Here is a 13605-nt window from a genome sequence, read left to right on the forward strand (position 1 = left end):
CTCCCACGGGCAACGGCGACCTCCCGGTTGCCTGCCTCTTGCGGAAACAGTCCGCTGCCATCCTCGATTCCCACCGCTAGTCGAGCTTTCGCCTTTTGATTTTCATCCCACCACTCCGGAAATCCAACGAGGAGAAAGCATGTCTCTCTGGTATGTTTGTTCTTCCCACAGTGTGAGCACCACATTTTTTATTTGTCGGGTTTGAAACCTCCTTTGCGGTTGGGCGGTTGAGCGGTGGTCCATTGCGGCGGCGGTAGATTTGGGCGTTGTTGTTGTTGTAGATTTCTGACCGTGAACCCTAGTCCCACCTGACCCGATGATGAGCCGTCGTTGGTTGCGCCGGTCTGGTGATCGGAGTCTGCTGCCGGCATAATTTTTTTCCGTGTAGCTTCTCTTTTCACTAGGCCGTACGCGGTCTCGGCTGAGGGCAACGGGATCTCCTTAAGAATGTCCCTCCGAATTCCGTCATATCTCGAGTTCAGTCCGGTTATGAATTTGAACAACCTCCGGGTTCCTACATATGTCTGAAGTTGGCTGATTCCCTTATCGCAGCAGTCCACAGGCTGGTGCTGACATCGATCGATCTCGATCCAGATGTCGTGATGTTGCCTCCAGTACATTTCGAGGCTCTGTTCTCCTTGTACAATCTTTCCAGCCCTCTCTTCCAAATCGTAGAGTAAATACGGGTCGGCGGTGCTCTCAAACGTGGTTTGTAAGCTCTCCCATAGAGCTTGTGCGGTTTGATGATGTGCGAAATCGACAACGATTTCAGTTTCAACATTGTCGATTATCCATGAGAATACAGTCATGTCGGCTTCCTCCCAATCTGAGTAGCCTCGCATTCCAGGTTCCGGCGGAGACGGGATACCAGTGATGTATCGATTTGCCCGCCTCCCTACAATTGCCACCCTCATTAGCCGTTTCCACAAGGAGTAATTCGTCCCGTTAAGTTTAACGGCTAGAGTAACATTCTTACTCATCTTGAATCGTGCATCTTCAATATTTGGCTTTTCTTCCTCGTTGTCTAACATTTTTCCGTGTAGGTTGGAAAAAATGCCTTCTTGGTCGGGAAAGGTATTTAGGCTATGATGATATTTTTCTGAGCCTTTGCTCTCGTACCATGTTGAAAGATCGAGGAATTAGTCATTCAACTTGCTTGATTATTCAACTTTATACATGCCCTTTAAATAGGCTAGAGAAAACTATAAACAAGGCAAGATTTGCCCTTATTCCTAAATTAAGAGAGTATATTATGTTGCCTAATTTACTTGATTTCTCCCAGTCTTTCCTTTCTAAATTGATTTCCTGATTTATTTCCAACACGTGAAAATGATAACTTTATAGTCTCCTCCATCCCTTCCAAACCATAAGGGTTATATAGGTCCTAACATAAACTATTGATTAACTAAATATGAAAAGCAGTAAAATTGGTAATTATTGAAACGGTTGTCGTTCAACCTTCCTTATTTATATTCTCATGTCCTTTCCAAACCACACCTTTACTATTGCGATAGATTGTTCAACCTTCCTTATTTATATTCTCATCTCCATTCCCAACCACACCTTTACTATTGTGATAGATCATCGGCAGAATCTATAGTCGAAGCCATATTGGGATTTGTATTAGTATTTCACCACATCTTGTTGAGTAATCCTTTAGACACTAACATGACTTTATATCTTGAACCCTATATTTCCTCTTTTAAGGCCATCAACAATAACCATGAAGACATTCTTAGGTCAGGGTACTAATATCAATATTTGTTTATTTTTAACGATTCAGTTTCTTCTTCCATGACTTTAACCATTTTTGGAATGGTTTAGACCTAAAAGTTTGTTTATCCATACTTGCCTCAAATACACTGAAAGCTAAAGCTAGATGGTTTAGGCATTCATCGTATCTACTCGGTTGGTATATTGTTTTCTTGACTAGTTTATTTAATTTAATTAAAGAACAAAATAATACTATAAAAAAAATTTATTCTTGTATAGTTGGGAAATAAGGGCACGGGCAGTTAGAAGCATGCTTTTTGTATCAAATATAACAATTGACACACGCTGATAAGATTTATTTCATGCATTAGCTTTTCGATGATTTAGCAGGTTTCCTAGGGAGATACTACACGATTCGTGAGTTTTTAAGTGTGCAGGATGGTTGTTGGATCATTTAGATAGTGCAAACTGGCCAAGCAGATGCGAACAAAGAAAATTAGAGTGAAAATGTAGTGAAGCCGCCCAAGGGGTCAACAGGAGTTACCATAAGGTGCTAGCATTGCAAGGAGTGCAAGAAGAAATAGAGAGAATCAGAAGATACCCTTTGCTACAGTGGTACAAATGACTAATCAGAGGAAAGGTGCCCTAAAGATTGGAGCTAGGAGTCGTCATATAAATAGGGAAACTTAGTAAAGAAGAAGGTGTGCCCCCTCCTCCAGAGACCCCCATGGAGAAAGCCGAAAGAACACATCGCACCTCACTCCACACTCCATATTTGTTCTCTTGCACAGCGGAAGTCATGCATAAACAAATAAATCAGATCTACAGATCTATTTGATAGATTATGAGATTAATTAACCACATGTTAAACAATCAATTGCATACAAGAACACACATAAATCATGCTTAAGGAATTAAAACCATAATTCGTGATATTCTACCATTTAGGATTACCAAACAGATTCTCCGATGAATTGACGATTGTTTGCGCCTTCTCCACATGAAGATCTTCGTACTAGACCAGGAATCTTCTAATATATATCCCGAACTCAGATAATGACCTTTGGGTGGGCAAAACTTGTGAGAATCGAAAATTCTTGATTAGAAAGAAGACAAAACTTCAGTTATGCGAGAACTGAGAAATATCGTTCAATCTCAGAGAGATAGGAACGAATTAATGATTTTATTTAATTAAATTTGTCTTCAGTCTAAATAGAGTTATTATTGGTCAGATTAGGGATCCATAAAGGGTGGACTTGTCCAACATAATATTTATTATCAGCCACTAAAGTAAAATAATATTGAATGCCCGTCCAATCCCAAATTACGAGTAATCTGGGCTTTACCTCTTTAATTTATTATTTCACGTGTTTAAGATATAAATATTTATTAATTAATTTAAGTCTATTATTAATTAATATTTTTTTCCAAGAGTTGTCTAGTTCAAAATCTTTATTTATTATTCTGGAACAAGGTTTCTGAATAATAAAACCCTTTTCGAACACCACTTAAGGATATTATCAAATTGGATTCACTCAGCACACGATTCATTGCAATAACAATACTAGCATTTCTAGACATTGATCACAACTACCTAAGATATCAGGATTCTTGGATTACGAAAAATCCGCACCATTTGATAAATCAGAGTAGTGCATAATCAATATCGTAAGTTTAATGTTATATCAACGATGATTAAGGAAAAACAATCACCAAGACCTTATCTAAATAGCAATAAAGACTTATCTCAACTGTTAGATCTTTCAGTGCTATACAACACAACACCAGTGTCGTTTATTTCCTAAGGTAAGGAAACATGCGGACTGACACTTCAACCATTCACGATAGGTAGTCAAATCCTATCTAGGTTGTGAAATTCTATTTCTCTTCTACAAAGAACCGATTGCGTCACCTTCTGTGAATATCGTTCACGACCAATCTACTATGCAAAAGAATTAGAATTGTTTGCTTCTTGTTTACTTCTTATACATTTAAATTATTGAAAATATCTTATAAATGCATAAGCAAACACCAATACAATAAAATTACTTCTTCTCGCCTGGGTTAGAACTGCAACATGCTCGAAATATGTTTTTCAGTATACCAATCCTAACAAGTGCTTTAATTCCTGCCTAGTTTCGGCCGTTTAATCTTAGATTTTGTTCCACCACTCTTCGGAGTGAAGATACAATCATTTACTTTCATATTTTGCATCGTTTTAGTTAAATTTCTTAAATGTTTGAAGTGTTTAGTTTCGGAACTCCTAGTTAATCGTTGTTTTAAGTTGAACCTTGCTTTTTAACCGTTGGATATTATTTTACCTTTCGTATTATGGAAATTTTTGTTGTATCTTGTGATGTTAAGCTTTATTTATGTTTTATTGGATGCTTTCGGAATTGTTAGTTGTTTAATTTCATAGATCTAGTTTAATTTCACAAATCAAGTTTATTTAGCGTGCAATGAAAATGCATGGATAGCTTTAGTTCTGTTTTATTCGCTTTCTAGTTGATCAGTTAGTGTAGATCTAGTCGTTTCCAGATTAAATTTCGTATTTATGTTTTGTTTAAAGCATGCTCAGTTTTCTTAAGGTTTGTTCATCCATGGTGATTGTAATGCTTTGTTTTGCGTAGTTGGGGGAGGAAGATGCAGTAGACAATCATAGGAAATCAGATCAAAGATGTGCATTTTGCTTTTGTCCTTGCATGCTTTTTTTACTTTTAAGTCTGTTTAGCCGGTTAGGGTAATATGGTCCCAATTTACTTTTTACCTTGGTTATCTATTTTAGAAAGTTTTACCTTTATCGGTTGGTTGTAGGTGCTCAATTGTTGACTTAGGTCAAATTTAAATGTTTGTATATTTTACGTATCGGTTCAGGCTTAGTCTCTTTATTCATGCTCACGTACCTTTACATTCCAACTGAGAGTCTGCTCATCTTTCCAGTCAAGTAGATAATATGTCCAGTTAACTTATTTTCGCCTTCATGTCTTTTCATTCTAGTTGATCAGTTTTGATATAATTTTCTATTTTACATTTCAGTCAAGTAGTTAATTCTTAACCCACTCAAAGTAGCATGGCAACAGCCAACCCCCTTTCCTCCCAGAATGTCCTCACACACACCCTATAGCCCTCAATCAATGTGAAATTCGATCATTACTTCCATGTGCTAGTCTATAGTTTTGTGGGTTAAGGTTTTAAAATATTGCATCGAATTTGTGCCTAACGACATGTGGATAGGTCTAGAGTGAGTCTGCTTGATCAGTTCATGTAATTATCATACACATACACGATCATGGATAGGTTTAGTCGGTCTACATGATCAGTCTGCGATGTATATTTACATGAGCATGATCCGATTCTTAGCTATTTTAATGATCTATTATACTCCCTCTGTTCCCTATTATGTGTCTCAGTTTTCCATTTCGGTATGTCCCTTATCAATTGTCCCACATCACTTTCACTACTTTTGGTAATGGACCCCACATTCCAATAACTCATTTCTCCTCACATTATATTATAAAACTAATATATAAAAGTAGGATCCACACACCACTAACATTTTCAACTTACTTTCCTTTACATTTTTCAAAACCCGTGACGGGTCAAAGTGGGACACATATTGGGGGTCGGAGGGAATAATAATCAAAGATTATGGTGTTTATGTAGAAATCATGGTATTAAATATGCCCGGTCAATGGATTTTGACCAAATAATAAATGTGACGAGACATTTAATTTTGTGAAATTAAATGACATAGCGTCGATCTACATTTTACGTAGATAAATGTAGTATATTCACTTTCTCAAATCCGATTTCCGGTGAGTGAGAAATAGTGGATTAAAGTTGAGCATAATTAGCTTTTATTAAAGCTTGGAGTTGGAGCTTAGGGAATAATTAACTAGTGTTAATTATCCCACATTGGAGGATTAACACATCTTTTAATGTGTACAAATTAAGTGACTTTATGTTACTTAATAATTATAGTGGACCAAGATGGGTGAAAGAGCCCACACGCGCGCGCCGCCGCCGCCGCCCGCCCGAGCCCGTGCCCGTGCTCGTGCACGTGCTCGCGCTCGCGGCCGCGGCCGCGGGCCCGGGCCCGATCCCGATCTTGATCTTGGACTTGGATCTTGGCAATTGGTCTTTGGGCTTGGGGCTTGGCCCAAACTATTCTTTTTGGCCCACAGCCGAGTCAGCAATCCAAGTGGCTTGACACGTCGTCAAGCGAGGCACAGTCACGGCTGCCACGTGAGAAATCCACACGCTCCACACACGGATGGCACACTCCTGCCACACGCTCGTAACCGTCGGCGGTTACAAATCTGCCATGATGAGCCTTCATGGCTGTTGACCCACAGCAGTGGACTGAGCCTATAAATAGGCTAGCCACTCCATGCATTACACTACATCATTCACAAGCATTACAGCATAAGCTCTCTCCCTCTCTGCATTGTCTTTCTGTCGAAGCTCTGCCATCTCCTACATCCAGTTCGCCGGAGCTCTACTGATTGCGGTGCTGCATCAATAGTGACGTAGCCGTTTTACCTTTGGGGACGACACGCCAAACCGAAGAGCACTACCGGGGCGTATCTCGTCTTGCGGGAAGAGGCCTCCTCGACTCGGCTCAAACTTTATTCACGGTTACTGTTTCGTTTTTACATTTGTAATCTCTTTCTAGTTCAGTTTCCTCTTTTGTATTCCTTCTTTTGGGTTGTATTATGCCCGGCTTTTATCTCTTGTAATCCCTAGAAACCAACAATCGCAAGACGAGATTACTTGCCTTTCAAGGGATTTGGACCTCCTAAACTGAACTAAAACTTTCGAAACAATTAAAACCTTTGCTGGAGATGTCGATTGAATCTAACACCACTGCTGCCGCCACCACCGCCGCCATTCCCTCCACCATGGCGACCACTGGACCGGTCAATACGTCGTCAATTCCGACGATGATGCCCACTCCCGGGCGCTATCCCTCTTCATCAACAACCCCTTGGGAGTTCGTTAACCCCCTTGGGCTCACTGGTGGATCCACCTCGAGTGGATCGGTTGGTTCCACTTTTAGTGGTTCCTTCGGATCCTGTAATGGATCGAGTGTTGGGGCTTTCGGGCCTCACACGAATGCTGGGGCCTTCGGGTCTCATGCGAGTGCTAGTCCCTTCGGGGATAGTACGTTCATGGCGGGCTCTATGCCTAACGTGAATGGTGGGGGCTCTATGCCCAACCACGTTGTTGGCTCCTTCGGGGGCAACGGAATTGGTTCCTTCCAAGGACCAACTGCGGCACCTTTGGCACCAAGAATGATGCCACCGGCCGAGAAACCACCCAAGTTTGGAGGATCAGACTTCAAGAGGTGGTACCAAAAGATGTTGTTCTACTTGACAACATTGGGCGTCGCCAACTTCCTCACGGAGAACGAGCTGCCCGCGCCAAGCGACCAAGAGACTAGGCTCGAAGTCATGGCGGACTATGAGGCTTGGAGAAAAGGGGATTATCTATGTAAAAACTTTATTTTAAGTGCATTAGATGATAGCCTCTATAATGTATACTCCAATGTAACCACATCTAAACAAATGTGGGAAAGCCTAGAGAATAAATATAGCATAGACAATGCTGCAGGGACTGAACAGGTTGTAGCATCCAAGTTTATGGACTACAAGATGGTCGACTCTCGACCCATCATGGAGCAAGTCCAAGAGCTCCAAATGATCATCCACTCCTTAGTGGCTGAAGGGATGACCTTGCCCGATAAGTTCCTAAGGTGCACGATCATTGACAAGCTCCCTCCAAGTTGGAAGGACTTCAAGAGTTATCTCAAGCACAAGCGAAAGCAGATGACCCTTGAAGACTTGATCGTGAAGTTGCGCATTGAGGCCGACGTGCGCAAAAGTGATCAAAAGGCTAAGGGCTTCACCCCAAATGAAGCCAAAGCCAACCTGTTGGAGCGGGGCGGTCCCTCCAACAAACGCCCTCGCCCAAACCGTCCAAACGACAAAGGGAAGGGAAAGCAGCCTTCAAAGAAGTTTGAAGGCGACTGCTACAAATGTGGCAAACCGGGCCACTTTGCCAAAGACTGCCGCAGCAAGAAGAAGAAGCCGGCAGCCCACGTCGTTGAGAAGGAGTTCAAGGACTGGGATGAGAACGACCTCATTGCAGTGGTCACTGAAGAGGTTAACCTTGTTGATAACAAGGGAGGCTGGTACATCGACACCGGCGCTACTGCTCATGTTTGCTCCGACAGGAGCAAGTTTGCCTCCTACACGGCTGTTGAAGGAAGGAAAATCAACATGGGGAATCAAGCATCGTCTGAAATCCTCGGCGTTGGCAACGTGATTCTCATGATGACGTCTGGCGTCACAATCACTTTGAAGGATGTGCTGCATGTCCCGGACATCCGCAAGAACCTAGTGTCAGGATCAATACTAGTTAATAAGGGGTTTAAACTTGTATTTGAGTCTGATAGGTTTGTCTTGTATAAGTTTGGAAAATCCCTCGGAAAAGGTTATGTAACCGATGGGCTTTTCAAGCTTAGTGTAGCAACTCGCAGTGTTGCAAAGCCATTGGCTAATAATAATAAAGCATCTACTTCCTCTTATTTGACCGAGTCTTCAAATTTGTGGCATTGTAGATTGGGACATGTAGATTCAAAAGCCATTAAAAGATTAGTAAATTTAGACTTACTAAAGGCTAATGAATTGGATATCCAAGATAAATGTGAAATTTGTCTTGAAGCAAAAATGACTAAGTTGCCGTTTCACTCGGTTGAACGAAGCACAAAACCCCTTGAATTAATTCACACGGATGTATGTGATTTAAAGATGGTGCAAACAAGAGGTGGTAAAAAGTACTTTATCACTTTCATAGATGATTGCACAAGGTATTGCTACATTTATCTTTTAAGAAGTAAAGATGAAGCAATAGAAGCGTTCAAAAATTATAAGAACGAGGTTGAGAATCAACTTGGTTGTAAAATCAAAATGATTCGAAGCGATAGAGGAGGCGAATATGTAGCCCCGTTTGAGGAGTTATGCAACGGAAGTGGTATAATTCATCAAACAACTGCTCCATATTCACCACAATCTAATGGTGTTGCAGAACGCAAAAATCGAACTCTAAAAGAGATGATGAATGCACTGCTTCTAACTTCAGGATTACCACATAACATGTGGGGGGAAGCTGTTTTGACAGCCAACTATATCTTGAATAAGATCCCTCTCAAAGGAAAAGATGTCACTCCTTATGAGTTGTGGAAGGGAAGGAAGCCATCCTACAAATACCTCAAAGTGTGGAGGTGTTTGGCAAAGGTGATGGTTCCTCCGCCCAAAGAAGTTACAATCGGACCTAAGACGGTTGATTGCATCTTCATTGGGTATGCACTTAACAGTAGTGCATATCGATTTGTTGTTCACAAGTCTGAAATATCGACTATCACAGTAGGAACAACAATTGAGTCGAGGAATGCTGTATTTCTCGAAAATACATTTCCTTGCAAAGACAAGGAAAAAGTCTCAACCAATTCTGAGACAAGAATTGAAGAAGCCACTAGTTCTAAACAAGTGGAAGAAGAAGCCACTAGTTCTAAATCAGCAGATGCGGAACCTGAATCGCTCAAGCGTGCAAGGCCCGATCCAAAAGATACAGTACTAAGACGTGGTAATAGAGTCAGAACACCGAAAACTTTTGGTCCTGACTACATTGCTTTCATGTGTGGATGAAGAACCAACATCGATAAAAGTAGCCTTTGCTGGCCCAGACGGGCTGCATTGGAGAGAAGCTGTTCAAAGCAAAATTAATTCAATTTTGCTAAACCACACATGGGTGTTGGTTGATTTGCCCGAAGGTGCTAAACCTTTAGGATGCAAATGGGTTCTTAAAAGAAAGTTTAAGGCCGATGGAACAGTTGATAAGTATAAAGCCCGATTAGTAGTAAAGGGTTTTAAACAAAAGGAAGGACATGACTTCTTCGATACCTATTCATCTGTAACAAGGATTACATCTATACGAGTGCTTCTCGCTATTGCTGCATTGCACAATCTTGAGATTCATCAAATGGATGTAAAGACCGTGTTTCTAAATGGTGAACTAGAAGATGAAATCTATATGGAACAACCCGAAGGGTTTGTAGTACCTGGACAAGAGAAAAAGGTATGCAAGCTCGTAAAGTCCCTATATGGATTGAAACAAGCGCCATTGCAATGGCACTTGAAGTTTGATAATGTGATGTTATCAAATGGGTTTAAAATCAACGAGTGCGACAAATGTGTCTACATCAAGAGCACTAATAACGGTCATGTTATAGTGTGTCTCTACGTTGATGATATGTTAATCTTGGGTAGCAACACTCAAGTAATTAACGATACAAATGCCATGTTAAAGAGAAACTTTGACATGAAAGACATGGGTCTAACCGATGTAATTCTTGGAATGAAGATTCTAAGAACGAATGATGGAATCATCTTAACACAATCACATTATGTTGAGAAGATATTGAATAAATTCAAAGCCTATGATGGCGCGCCGGTTAAGACTCCAATTGAACTCGACGTTCACTTGAGCAAAAACAAAGGCGAGCCCGTTGCACAAGAAGAGTATGCACGGGTCATCGGGTGCATTATGTACTTGACTAATTGCACTCGACCTGACATTGCTTGTGCCGTGAACAAGTTGAGTCGTTACACGAGCAATCCAAGCAAAGAGCATTGGAGAGCTCTTGTGAGGGTTTTGAGATATTTAAAACACACTCAAAATCTTGGGCTACACTTCTCGAGATACCCCCCGGTACTTGAAGGGTACTGTGATGCCAATTGGATATCCGATAATAGAAACTCACTTTCAACAAGTGGATATGTTTTTACTATTGGGGGTGGTGTTGTATCGTGGAAATCCACAAAACAGACCTGTATAGCCCGATCAACAATGGAATCGGAGTTCATTGCCTTGGATAATGCTGGTGAGGAAGCCGAGTGGCTTAAGAACTTCCTTGAAGACATTCCATGTTGGTCTAAGCCAGTGCCACCAGTGTTGATCCACTGCGATAGCCAAGCAAATATTGGAAGGGCAAACAATGGCTTCTATAACGGTAAGTCTCGACATATACGTCGACGACATAACACCGTGAGACATTTGATCACAACAGGGGTGATTATAATTGACTATGTGAAGTCAATAGATAATCTAGCGGATCCGCTAACCAAAGGGTTAAACCGTGATCAAATGAATAAGTTGCTAGAGGGAATGGGTTTGAAATCCACAAACTAAAGAATTATCATAGTGGTAACCCAACCATGATGACTGGAGATCCCAAGAACTTGGTTCAAAGGGACAACTAAGCTATGAGAGTTCATGAGAAACACTCAACTATATCTATTCCCTAGAGAGCAATAGAGTGTTGGAGAGCTTGCCTAGTGGTAAAGGCTAAGTCTATGACTTTTAATGGTTCTTAAGGATCTCAAAGAGATGGAATTCTCAAAGAGACCAAGTATGGCAAGGTACTTGACTAAGAATCACCTATGTAAGTGCGAAGTGTGGTCGCTTCATAAAAAAAAAACGCACTTATGAATCCAAAGTGGTGTCCAAGACCGCAATGGACACAAAACGTGAGAACGGATGAGGTTGAGGTGTTTAAGCGTTAACACCATTGTCTCGGTGCACGCCGTGGGGGATTAGTTCAAAGCATCGCGCTACTAAGCCGCCTGTGTATCCGATGGTGTCGACTATGGAGGGTTCAAAGTCAACAACTACCTATCCTTATGCTTATATACCTCTCAAGGGTTGAGCTTGTGTCTGCATGCATATGCATTCGGCTATTTCCACTCATGTGGGGGATTGTAGAAATCATGGTATTAAATATGCCCGGTCAATGGATTTTGACCAAATAATAAATGTGACGAGACATTTAATTTTGTGAAATTAAATGACATAGCGTCGATCTACATTTTACGTAGATAAATGTAGTATATTCACTTTCTCAAATCCGATTTCCGGTGAGTGAGAAATAGTGGATTAAAGTTGGGCATAATTAGCTTTTATTAAAGCTTGGAGTTGGAGCTTAGGGAATAATTAACTAGTGTTAATTATCCCACATTGGAGGATTAACACATCTTTTAATGTGTACAAATTAAGTGACTTTATGTTACTTAATAATTATAGTGGACCAAGATGGGTGAAAGAGCCCACACGCGCGCGCCGCCGCCGCCGCCCGCCCGAGCCCGAGCCCGTGCTCGCGCTCGCGGCCGCGGGCCCGGGCCCGATCCCGATCTCGATCTCGATCTCGATCTTGATCTTGATCTTGGACTTGGACTTGGACTTGGACTTGGATCTTGGCAATTGGTCTTTGGGTGGTCTTTGGGCTTGGGGCTTGGCCCAAACTATTCTTTTTGGCCCACAGCCGAGTCAGCAATCCAAGTGGCTTGACACGTCGTCAAGCGAGGCACAGTCACAGCTGCCACGTGAGAAATCCACACGCTCCACACACGGATGGCACACTCCTGCCACACGCTCATAACCGTCGGCGGTTACAAATCTGCCATGATGAGCCTTCATGGCTGTTGACCCACAGCAGTGGACTGAGCCTATAAATAGGCTAGCCACTCCATGCATTACACTACATCATTCACAAGCATTACAGCATAAGCTCTCTCCCTCTCTGCATTGTCTTTCTGTCGAAGCTCTGCCCTCTCCTACATCCAGTTCGCCGGAGCTCTACTGATTGCGGTGCTGCATCAATAGTGACGTAGCCGTTTTACCTTTGGGGACGACACGCCAAACCGAAGAGCACTACCGGGGCGTATCTCGTCTTGCGGGAAGAGGCCTCCTCGACTCGGCTCAAACTTTATTCACGGTTACTGTTTCGTTTTTACATTTGTAATCTCTTTCTAGTTCAGTTTCCTCTTTTGTATTCCTTCTTTTGGGTTGTATTACGCCCGGCTTTTATCTCTTGTAATCCCTAGAAACCAACAGTTTATTTAAATTAACAATTATTCTACGTAATTATTTATCGCATACTTAAACTAGAAATTCTTGATATGCCATTGTTTAGTGATCAATATCATTGTCGGCATTACCAGCTGAAATGTCAGACATACTAGTTCACCAATAATGTAAGAAATGCCAACAAACTAGTCCGCAAATAATGTTTCGAAGGAGAATGAAACATTTAGTTGATAATCGTGACCCAGTCCGTTGGTAATTCCGCTTCAAGTAAGTGGCCCAATTCAAACCTCCTTTTTTCGGTCAGGCGATCCTTGACCAACCTATATCGAGGTTGGAGCCGGATTGCCTAGCACATATGACATATCTTATGCCAGTCACACACGACGCATATAACATTGCAAAAGTGGCTGAGTCCAACTATTATAATGTGCTCCAAGATAACTATAATGCAATAATACTTCCTCCTGCCTCTTAGAAATAGAAACTTTTAAAACAGCACGAGTTATAATGCAAAATTGGTAAATTAAGAGACATATATAATGAAAAGTGTGTTAGTGAAAAATGAGTCTCACCTCGTTAGATAGAAATAAAATTGTTAAAAAGAAAAATTTCTATTTATATGAGACGGAACAAAAAGGAAAAAAAATCTATTTTTAAAAAATGAAAGGATAATATATAACTAAAAAAATTAAAACCACAACGATGTCTTGAATCTTGATAACGTTCTTGTAATGTTATTGGCCAAGGAGCTATCCACACACCCACTCAATTGTCAAATTTGCTGGTCGACAAATAAATTCAAGCGCTCATTTGTTAATTTTTTAAGCACGTGTTTTGTTGATTTTTTTTTTCTGTACTCAATTCTATGATAAACCACAAAATGCCTCAATTTTTTAACTCTTTTTCTCTAAAATATACACATTATTTTTGAAAATATTTTTTTTTATCCAGAATCATAACAAAAAA

This window comes from Salvia splendens, chromosome 18 (assembly GCF_004379255.2).
Source record: "Salvia splendens isolate huo1 chromosome 18, SspV2, whole genome shotgun sequence".
In the NCBI taxonomy this organism is placed as follows: Eukaryota; Viridiplantae; Streptophyta; class Magnoliopsida; order Lamiales; family Lamiaceae; genus Salvia; species Salvia splendens.